The sequence below is a fragment of the Triticum dicoccoides genome, chromosome 6A (genome assembly GCF_002162155.2).
Source record: "Triticum dicoccoides isolate Atlit2015 ecotype Zavitan chromosome 6A, WEW_v2.0, whole genome shotgun sequence".
Taxonomy (NCBI): Eukaryota; Viridiplantae; Streptophyta; class Magnoliopsida; order Poales; family Poaceae; genus Triticum; species Triticum dicoccoides.
In genome coordinates this window covers 10,078,162-10,088,396 of record NC_041390.1, presented here as the reverse complement: position 1 = coordinate 10,088,396, position 10,235 = coordinate 10,078,162, and the positions used below count along the sequence as shown (strand labels likewise).

General features: G+C 39.5%; 1 pseudogene; it reads left to right on the top strand.

Moving 5' to 3' along the window:
* Positions 1-1,280: 1,280 nt before the first annotated feature.
* On the top strand, positions 1,281-5,443 carry LOC119315459 (annotated as a pseudogene).
* The last annotated feature ends 4,792 nt before the right edge of the window (positions 5,444-10,235 follow it).

Genomic DNA, 10,235 nt, shown 5'->3' with positions numbered 1-10,235 from the left:
TATGAGAATGCTGGTGTTTGATTTGAAATCTGAACAAAAGCAAGAGGTACTTGTATGCAAGGCAACATTGCATTTTGTTTTCTCATGTGTCCGCACTACCTTATATCATATAGCTAGTTATTTGATCCCAATTCAACTTTTACTTTACTTGCTAGGTCAGCATTGATATATGGCATCTAAAATATGCTAACATTGTATCAAAAATACATTCTAGAGTACATGAGACTTTGGTAGAAATCTTTACATTAACTTTATAATTTGTTTTAAAACCTTTGGTGTGTGATAACTAAAAACATGGCATCAAGGTCCCTGCCACGTAATCTAAAATCATCTGTGTTAATGATTATCTACACCAGTTTTTCTTCCCTTGGTGTCCATCTTCCATTCCCAAAAAAACCGTGTGCTGGGTGCAGCTAGGTCATGAAAACCTTGATTTGCTTTTCAACCTAGTATTTGTTGTGTGAATTCATATCCAAAAGCAAGGTTTATCAGCAGGCATAGTTTATCATTAAAGGTTCTCTAAGAGTTTGGAATAGGTGAAATCATGTGCTGAAACCACAGGATTGGCTTTCTTCTACTATCTGCTTACTCCATTTGCCTAAAATGAATTCTTTCTAGACATATTGTAATTTTGTACTTGCAATAAAATTTACTCATGAGATAATTATGCTGTTTTGTTTGGCAGCTGAGTAAGATGGTGGAATATTTGACAAGATGCGCCAAACCTTCACGTTTGGTTGATCTTTTTGCATTTGCACTTAATTCCACTCCACCAGCCGTTGCTAATCGAACCAGTCCCAGTATGCGGCTGTTGAAAGAATATCAACGCATTTTTTGTAAATGGTTTCCTCCGGGCACCGGTTTCGAAATTCAAAAGAGTTTAGAGGATAAATGGTGGAGGGTAACTGAAGTCAATTCTGATTATTCCTTATGTTCAACCTATCCATCTCACCTGATAGTCCCACGCACCATAAGGTACTTGCAATATCATGTAATATTTTTATGTTTAGACATATGTTCGACTAATCTTACCATTTTTCTATCACCCATCAGTGATGAAGAGCTACAAGAAATGTCTACCAGCCGAGCTCTTAGTCGCTTCCCTGTTATTTCCTGGTGTGATTTTGGTGCGTGTGCTCTCGTTTTATTTTGTTGTCACCAAATTTTTATGTTGCAATTGCTAGAAATACTATTCAGAGATTCTTTCATTTAGTTATAACCAGCATGAACTTGTTCATATAACAGCATCTGGAGCCGTCCTGGCAAGGTCTTCTCAGCACATGGGAATCAAGAATCTTAAGAAGTGAGCCGTTATCCATCTAAATTGATTTGGTACATACGCTGACTTCGGAATGCGGTTGATCTGATTGTAAGTTTTCTTGCATCAGTAGGTAGGAGGATGAAAAACTTGTATCTGCCCTTTGCACTCCAGGAATTCATCGCACAGACCTTATAAGGTATTCTGGATATGCTTTTCATTCTTTTTGGTTGGGCATGATGATTATTGGATTGCTGTGGTATATTTGATGTTTCTATTTTTGTTTTAAAAAATGGGGAATCAACACAGGAAATTGAACAAATGCTAACCTAGTTACCATTACCTTCTATGCCACCCACTTCTTTTTTACATTTTTTTTACTATTCTGATATTTATATCATAAACAGTTCCAGTAATATTCAGGTCACAGTTATTTTGATTACATTGTAAACAGGAAACTATACATAGTTGATGCCCGGCCAGGGGTCAGCGATATAGGAAATGGTAGGGGATCAGAGTCAGTTTGTTCCTATCCGAAATCTGAGGTAAATAGTATATGTATGAATTGACTAGTGCTTGTTGTCTAGTGCATATGTTCCATATTATTTCTTCGTCCTTTATTTCATCTTGTTATTTTATTGGCGCCTGACCAGGTTGTCTATCTTGGAATTGAAGATATATATGAAATGAGAGCTAGTTTTTCATCTCTCCGGAAGTATGTTGATACTTATGGATCAATTTCATCAAATAGACCCCCTTCAGCTGGATCTGTCATTGGAGACCTGGTAAGTCTATGGTTTCCTTAAAAGTTGAGAGCTACATCTCTTTTTAGGTCTGTTAGATAGATACCTCATTACCCAGCATGCACTATTTTCATGTGTAAATTTTGTAATGATATGTGGTTCCACACAGAACAAGACTGTAACTTCCCATATTTGCATGTATTTTCTATAATGCAGCCAATGAAAAGCTTCTGCTGTGAAAATTATTTACAGATTTTAGTTATAGGGCCATGTGGTCGTTTGAAGAAACTCCTAGTGATTCAGGATTCTAGTTTAAGCTTAGTGGCTAGTAGAAGTATTTGACTTCATCATATTGAAATGTATACAAATGGTCAAGAATCATTGTATAGAAAAGGAGATTGACAATTTATTGTTATTTTGATAGGTAAATCATGGCTTAGCCTGGGGCGGCGGAATTATAAATAGCATGACAATTTTTTCTATTCGGGAGGAATGGCTAAATCATATTCATATTATCCTCATTGGTGGTTCATGGATTGCTGAAAAAATTGCCCATGAATCAGCTTCAGTTCTAGTGCACTGCAGGTCTTTTTTGACAATTTACATATCTCATTATCTGCAATATTTGTTAACTGAATCAATTCATGTAATGTGGTAAATGGTGAACATGAGTGATGATGTTTTCTGTATTTGCATGTATCAACATTGAATTTATTGCTAGTTCAGATTGATTTATGTCATGAAAACAAGGGTGTATGTTGCACACAAAAACATGAAATTTGTTCGGACATGAATGTCGTTGTTTTCTTACATTTGGGGTTATTTGTCATCAGTATTACTCTTATTAGGTAGTGGTGCCAACTTATTTGGTAGTCTTGTATAGCATGTATTTTAGGTACTTTATATGCACCAAATAAAATGCGTTGACACGAATTCCTTATCTTTTTGCAACTTGTTTCGATGTTCGATGCATTGGTGGTGTCTTGTATTCAATTTAACAAAGCCACATAGGTTGTCACTTGCACTTGTTGTTATTGCCCTATTGCAACTGTACTGGCTACTACTCAACTAATTCACATCTACATTTCTGAGAAACTGGTTATGGAAAAATAAGTCTAACCTAGGCTGCTATAGTTCCAGCCAGAAACTGTGCAAACCATGGTGGTCGACTTAAGTGTAAAAACAAATTTGATCTGAGAAGCAGATTATGTCCGGTCACGTTTTGGAGGCTGCTATAGAATTTGAACTTAAAATTTTAAAATAGGAATCAATGCCATCATATTTTCCAAATTCTGGTCTCTACTAGCAACCAGTAGGACTTTAAATGTTAGTTGCCTCGTTCACATATCATGCAATAATCTTGCAATCCTTTTGATGCCATCTTAGGTTGCATGATCTCAATAACTTTGTCGCTTCGTGTCTTTAATGAGCTGCAGAAATGATATTGTTTATTTGATCTGTTTTTTTTAATCTTCTGCAGCGATGGCTGGGACAGAACAACACAGTTAGTTGGACTTGCTGCGCCCCTGCTTGATCCGTATTATCGAACGTTCACTCGATTTCAGGTAGAAACGGCAGATACTAGAAACGGCAGATTAGTTTTGATTATTGAAAATCTTTTAGTTTGAGTTCAACATTATATTTTGTGTTTATTTATCTTTTTTCTTGAAATAGAAGAGCATTTTGTTGATGTTTCAGATTAGAACTATAATTTGTTTTGACACCATGCAGCTCCGTGTAACAAATAATTGCATGCGTTGAAATTAATTGTAACATTCATGCTGTCTAGTACTTTCTATTTTCTATTTTATTTTAATTGTGCTTGCAATAGTGCCAATGTCATTTCTAACATTATAATATAATGAATGACTCACTTTTTGATATATGACACTCTTTCACCACATTATTATAGGCGCTTGTGGAAAAAGATTGGCTAGTTTTTGGCCATCAATTTGCAGATAGGATGGGTCTTCCAACAATAGCTATAGGAGGCCGGCCTGCAAATCCTTCGGTTAAATCTCAGCCATCAGATAATAAAACTTCACCAGTACTGTTGCAGGTAGTCTACTCGCTATTTTTGTATTAATATAAGAATTTCGCTTGCATTGAATTGCACATATTGAGCTATGGTTAAAGGCTGAAATTTAGGATTAGGTTGCAACATGCCCCTCACAAATTATGCATGCCAAGAGGTATTTATTTTTATAACAAAATAATGCTCATTGACGGTTTGATATGTTGTTTTTTTACCAATGGGGTTGAGCATTTCAAAACAACAATGCGTGTAGTTATGCTGTCCTTTTAAACTCTGTCCAGATATATAGTTGACTGTGCTGCTATATATATTATCTATACATTTTATGTTTGTCTGTGCAGATACATGTTTTTAATGTGCCTTGTAATTAATATGATTTCTTATTTTTCAGTGGCTTGAATGTATTGCTCAGTTGTTGCGCATGTACCCATCTGCATTTGAGTTCTCAACTGTAAGACTTCTTGTTTTCTGCTACTGTTTGGATATGCTGAAACTAAAAATCTCTTCATGGATATTGATAACCTGAACTTGCTTACAGGTATTCCTGGTTGACTTTATTGATGCTGTGTTATCATGCCGTTTTGGGAACTTCCTATGCAATAGGTAACTAATCTAGCTTGGTGTTTTCATGATTGCATGTGTGCCTTAAATTCAGTTTGTATCAAGTAGCTGATTAGAAAAAGGTGATAGCTGAATGTTATGCATCATGATTCATGAAGGGCTGTGTGTGAACGTACAAAATTCGTTCTAAGTTGAGAAATCGTTCTATATGTTGCCTGGTGCTCAAATCACTCCGAATTATGTATTAGCCTACTTGTGAAATTAGCCTATCAGCTACGTATTAGTTTAATGTATAATCAGTTGCCAATTTGACATTGTGGATCAATCGTTTGCTTGTCCTTGAACTGTGTAACCTTATCGCCATGGGAACTGAAATTCTATGATTGTCTGTCTCCAAGATTGACCTCTCTGGATCATGCACGACATCCTTTGATTTAAAATAAATACAATCTGATTCATTCATCTGTTGTACCTGATTTCCTCTTGATGTTAAAATATCTTGCATTTCTAATTTCTAACTTCAAATGCAAGTGAGTGGGAAAGGGAGCAAGCTGAAGTCGAGAGCTCTTGTCCTTGCATTTGGAAGTACTTGGCTGACCTACGGGCTTCCGGCGGCATCTTTCATGAGCACAGAAATCCCTTTTATAAACCAAGCAAGTATAGTGGGCCCATTGTCCCGCCATCTCCGGCGCTTGCTCCCACCCTTTGGCCTGAATTCTATTAGAGATGGGCTTGTCCACTTGAATCGGAAGTTGGTGTTCGAGAAAGCAAATATATTGAAGCGGTGAAGGTATTTATTTGTCTAATAATTATTTCTATTTTATCTTTCCACAGTTTTCTTTTTGAAATACAGAATCATGACCAAATAGAGTGTGGCTAATTCTAATGTTCCGTGTGGCTAATTCTAATGTTCCCTTACCTGTATTGTTTTCTCATGTGACAAATTGGCAAAGAAGGATGCTGAATCGTTGAGCTCCAAATAATGTTAGCAGAAGAGAACATGACGTGGTCAAGCCAAGTGGAAGAAGAAAATAGTACAGACCATGGGCTCTGGTATTATGACTAGGTGTAGTACACAGCTGCACGAAATGGGAAAGCCGACTGTTTCGATTGACCGACGTCAGTTGTGTAGTCTTGGTTAGCTGATGTCGGCATTAGAAGGATATCCCAACATGACAGATGTTTCGTGGCCTGTAGGGACTAGGGAGACTATTGTCATTACTTTCCTCTTTGGATGCCCACTTACTTGCACTGTCTTGGCTACATTGCTGGGAGCTGGTGCTAAGTGAGCTGTTATAGCACGGAGTCGTGTGTTATGCCTTCCTTATGTTTCAGAATTCAGGTAGACGCGGATGTCCCATCTTGTTCGCACTGCTAAAATCAGGTAAACGGAGTTGACAATGAGACGCAAAATCGAAGCGGGCTTCAGGGGCAGGCTTATAGTATGCTGATATGAGTTGTAGCACCAAATCCAAGCTTGGCAGACTGATACGAGGAGGTCAGCCATTCATCACACTCCTTGGCTCCTTGCCGACTTGCGCCACTTGGCTCTCCTCGCTTGTCGCTCTTTGGAAAAGGTCTGGTCTGGTCCTTTGCCTCCTCAATCCTTCTACTGCTCTGCTCTATCTTCTCTGCCCCTCAACCTAAATGGTTGTTCAGCATGTGTGACGACACATGATTGTTTCATAAGACCCAATTCTAAGTTTTTATATATGGCCATGACTGTGCTTACTATTGCTTGTCAAATAAATTCCTCTACAAACAACAAACCATGTGAGTGGACACAACCCTTGCCAAAGGCTATCTTGGGTTTTCCTCTGCCGTCACCCCCCCCCCCCTCCTCCCGGAGACCCGAACAACAAACCACTCAGACGTTTGCAGGGCTGTTCCATCTGGCACATTCAATGTCAGAGGATATGCCTGGAGAATCGTCTACTACATCAATGGCGTCAACATAGAATTTGTTGATTGCACACCCTTTTCTCTACTTGTTCATCACATCGATGGTGGTGGTGGTCATGATGCTGCTGCTACGAATATGCTAGCTGTCAAGATAAGCTGTAGGTTTAGCCTGTTAGACCAGGTGGATGAACCGGTGCCAAATCAGGGAATTACGTCATATAGATTCATCGAAAGGGGCGAACTAGAGGGCTCGGCATGTCTGAAAGACTATTATTTCAGAATCAGAGCTTAAGAAGCTTGTTTCCTTTGATAAGTTCAAAGATTGAGACTGACGGAAGGCGGTCTGGTCTGCAATCTACACAAATCAATCTGAAAGCAGCTTCAAGGATTGAGCCAACGCACCCTATATGCACAAAATAATTTATTAATCATAGCGACCTAAATGGTATTATATTTCTTTATAGCAGGTGGACAATAAGGTCGAGATTACAGACATGAGTAAGCAAATGATTTGTTTGGAATTTTTCAGATATGTAGGAGTAATATGCACGTAGAGTTGAAAAATGCTGGTTTGGTCTCCTTATGTAATCCTCTTTTTTGAAAAAAAAATCATTGTAGCCGTAACTCAAATATTATTGCGCATTAGCATCCATCATGACTACATCGTATGTTTGCTATCCACCTTACTAAATAAACAGAAAAGAAATATACTCCATCTCAGAGACATGTTGCCATACAATTTCCACATTAGTTTTCATACATCCTAATTGTGTTGCTGTTAAAGAAAAGTATGTGAAGCAGTACTCCAACAGACCTATTGGGAGAACCTCTTATCTCATGAAACAGCTGTGTAACATGACTTCCTTCCAAGTGCTAGACTAGCCACAGTGGGGAGTAACTCAGACTAATAACATGCATATGTTACTACTTTTATAATAGGAAGTAACATATATGTGGTGCCATGCAACACTTTATTTATTAGGTTGTAGACTCATCTTGCCTTGATATGTGTGATGTTACTCATACTATTAGACTACCCACAGTGGGAGTAACAGGCTAGTCATAGTGGGGAGTAACTTAGAGTAGTAACAGGCACACGTTACTAGTCTATGTTACTATCTTCAAAGTGGGTAGTAACATGAGTGTGATAACACACACACACACACACACACACACACACACACACACACACACACACACACACACACACATATATATATATATATATATATATATATATATCTTAATTTATTACTTTGTAGATTCATTGTGCATTGGGAAGCGCTATGCGATGGTAACATAATTATGTTACTCTATTTGCCTCTCTCCTCGTTGATTACTTGACACATCATCTTATTTGCTTATGTGGCGTATATGTTACTACATATGTTACTCCTACTATGACCAGCCACATAGGTGGTAACATCACAATATCTAGATAAAATAGATGATGTGACAAATAATTAATGAAGAAAGAGAAGCATGTGGTAACATAGCTAGTTACTAGTGGTATGATTAGCATCACACATACCAAGGCAAGATGAGTCTATAACCTAATAAATGAAGTGTTGCATGACACCACACATATGTTACTCCACACTATAGAGGTAGTAACAGACTAATAACATAGTAACATATGCATGTTACTAGTCTAAGTTACTCCCCACTGTGGCTAGTCTTAGTAACTAGCTATGTTACCACATGACTCTCTTTCTTCATTAATTATTTGCCATATCATTTTTGCCTAGATATGTGTGATGTTATCATCTATACTAGTAGAGTGCTCGTGCGTTGCTACGGGCAATAATGTAATTGAATGGATAAAACAAATAATTAAATACGATAGATAATGTTAATGGAACATTTTAGAATGGCAACATTGATCTCAGCACACCGCAAGCTTAGTTCAAAACTTAATGGGGTTCCATAACCAAACTTATCCAAAGAGGACGACAACATGGCCTGCATTCTCCATTTTAGTGTTGCCAACATAAGGAGACCTATCTGCCTAATAGTATCTAACTCAAACACAAACTGCATATCATAGAATCTCCTTTAAGACCGCTCCGTATATTCCTCGTCTCCATGTTCAAACATAGCCACGAGGGCCTCAGCGACTTGATCTGCTTTAATGCACCCGCCCTCCAAGTGTTCCACCTCTCAGGAGCAATTGTCCTGCTGTAAACAACTGTTAGGTGTTTCATCTTCTTAGGTAGTCCCACGAATCCACTTGTCAGACAGTCCAATCAATCCAAAAGAAATAAAAATCATTTATAATTAGTAAACAATTACAGTGGAAAAGGACAAACAACAATAGGATCTTGAATAAAAAACTCCACATGCACAAGTGAATTTTTATAACAGCAAATCCTCTCCCATTCTCCACATTCGTTTACGAAAGTAATTCAAAATATATAGTACCAATCCAAAAAAACGGAGTCTAAAAGAACCGGATCGTCCTACATCTATGGCAAAACTGCCTGCTTGCAGTTGAGATAATGACTTTCTCAAAATGACAGATCCTCCCAAAGTGATAAAAAAGTAGGCTAATTAATGTTTTCAACTGAAGACGGCCAGGGCTTAAACCAACATTTTTTGGCATGCTGACTTTTAGTTCTAATAAAAAAGAAAAGAACAAAGAACGCAATAAAAGCGGCAAAAGGAAGTATGGTGCAAAAAAACTCCATGGCAAAACTTTTTATACTGATATCCAAAGTTGCGTCTCAGATTATGTATTCTTTGTGTTGTTCTTTTTAAAACTACACGCTCGCAAGGAAGTATAAAAACAAAAATATATCAGTAAGTACATACCTTGCAACATAAGGGTCAATTCATTACATTTTTTTTATCGAAAAAGGCTTTCGCCTCACTTTATATATAAAGCAACCACCAAGTAACAAGAAAGGAAAAGAAAATAAAAATAAAATTGACAAGATACAAACACTATAGAACAGCAAACACTGGCCTCAGATCATGCCAACAACGCGACCGCGACAAGGGGGCAATTCGTCACAGGAGGAAAGCTACGCTCCATCAACTCACTGTTGTCCCACCTTCCGTCGTTGCCTCCGAAGAGGGCACCCCTGCCCTCTTGTCTTGAATCGGAGGACGCCGTTCCACTCACAGGAAAACATACGCCGCCACTGTCTCCAGCCAAGACCAAGAAGCCCGCACCACTGCCGAGCAGGAACACTACCGAAGAATTGACAGAGCACCACCGCGTCGAGCCCCTGAACCCCCTGGACTCCCAAGGTGGTACTTCCACGAAGTAACCGATGCCGATGCACCGTCACCACCCAATCAAGAGATTTTAGGTTTTGTCGCCCGGGACCAGGGGCGGAGGGCGGGGAGACGTTCTCGATGTCGCCCACCAGAGGGAGAAACGGCGCCGAGAGCCAAGAGCGTCGCCGACATCGTGACTGCCGACTGGCACCGCCAGTCAAGGGTTTCCCTTGACCCCGAGCCCGCACCTCCATTGCAGCGCCAACCATCCAAGCAGGATGCCCGGGGGGGCACACAACCTGCTGGCAGAGAAAAATAGGCGCCGGAGCAGCCACTATCTTCAGATCGGGACCACGCCCGCCGCCTCGCCGCCCAGCAGGGCCAAGACGGCGCACCACAGCACCGACCCCCACCCCCCACCCTCATAGAGGAAGGAGAGGTGCCCTCTCCATCAGTGGCCGCCGCCGCCATCGCAAGCCCTAGGGGTCCAGACGAGACGCTCTTGGCCAGACCC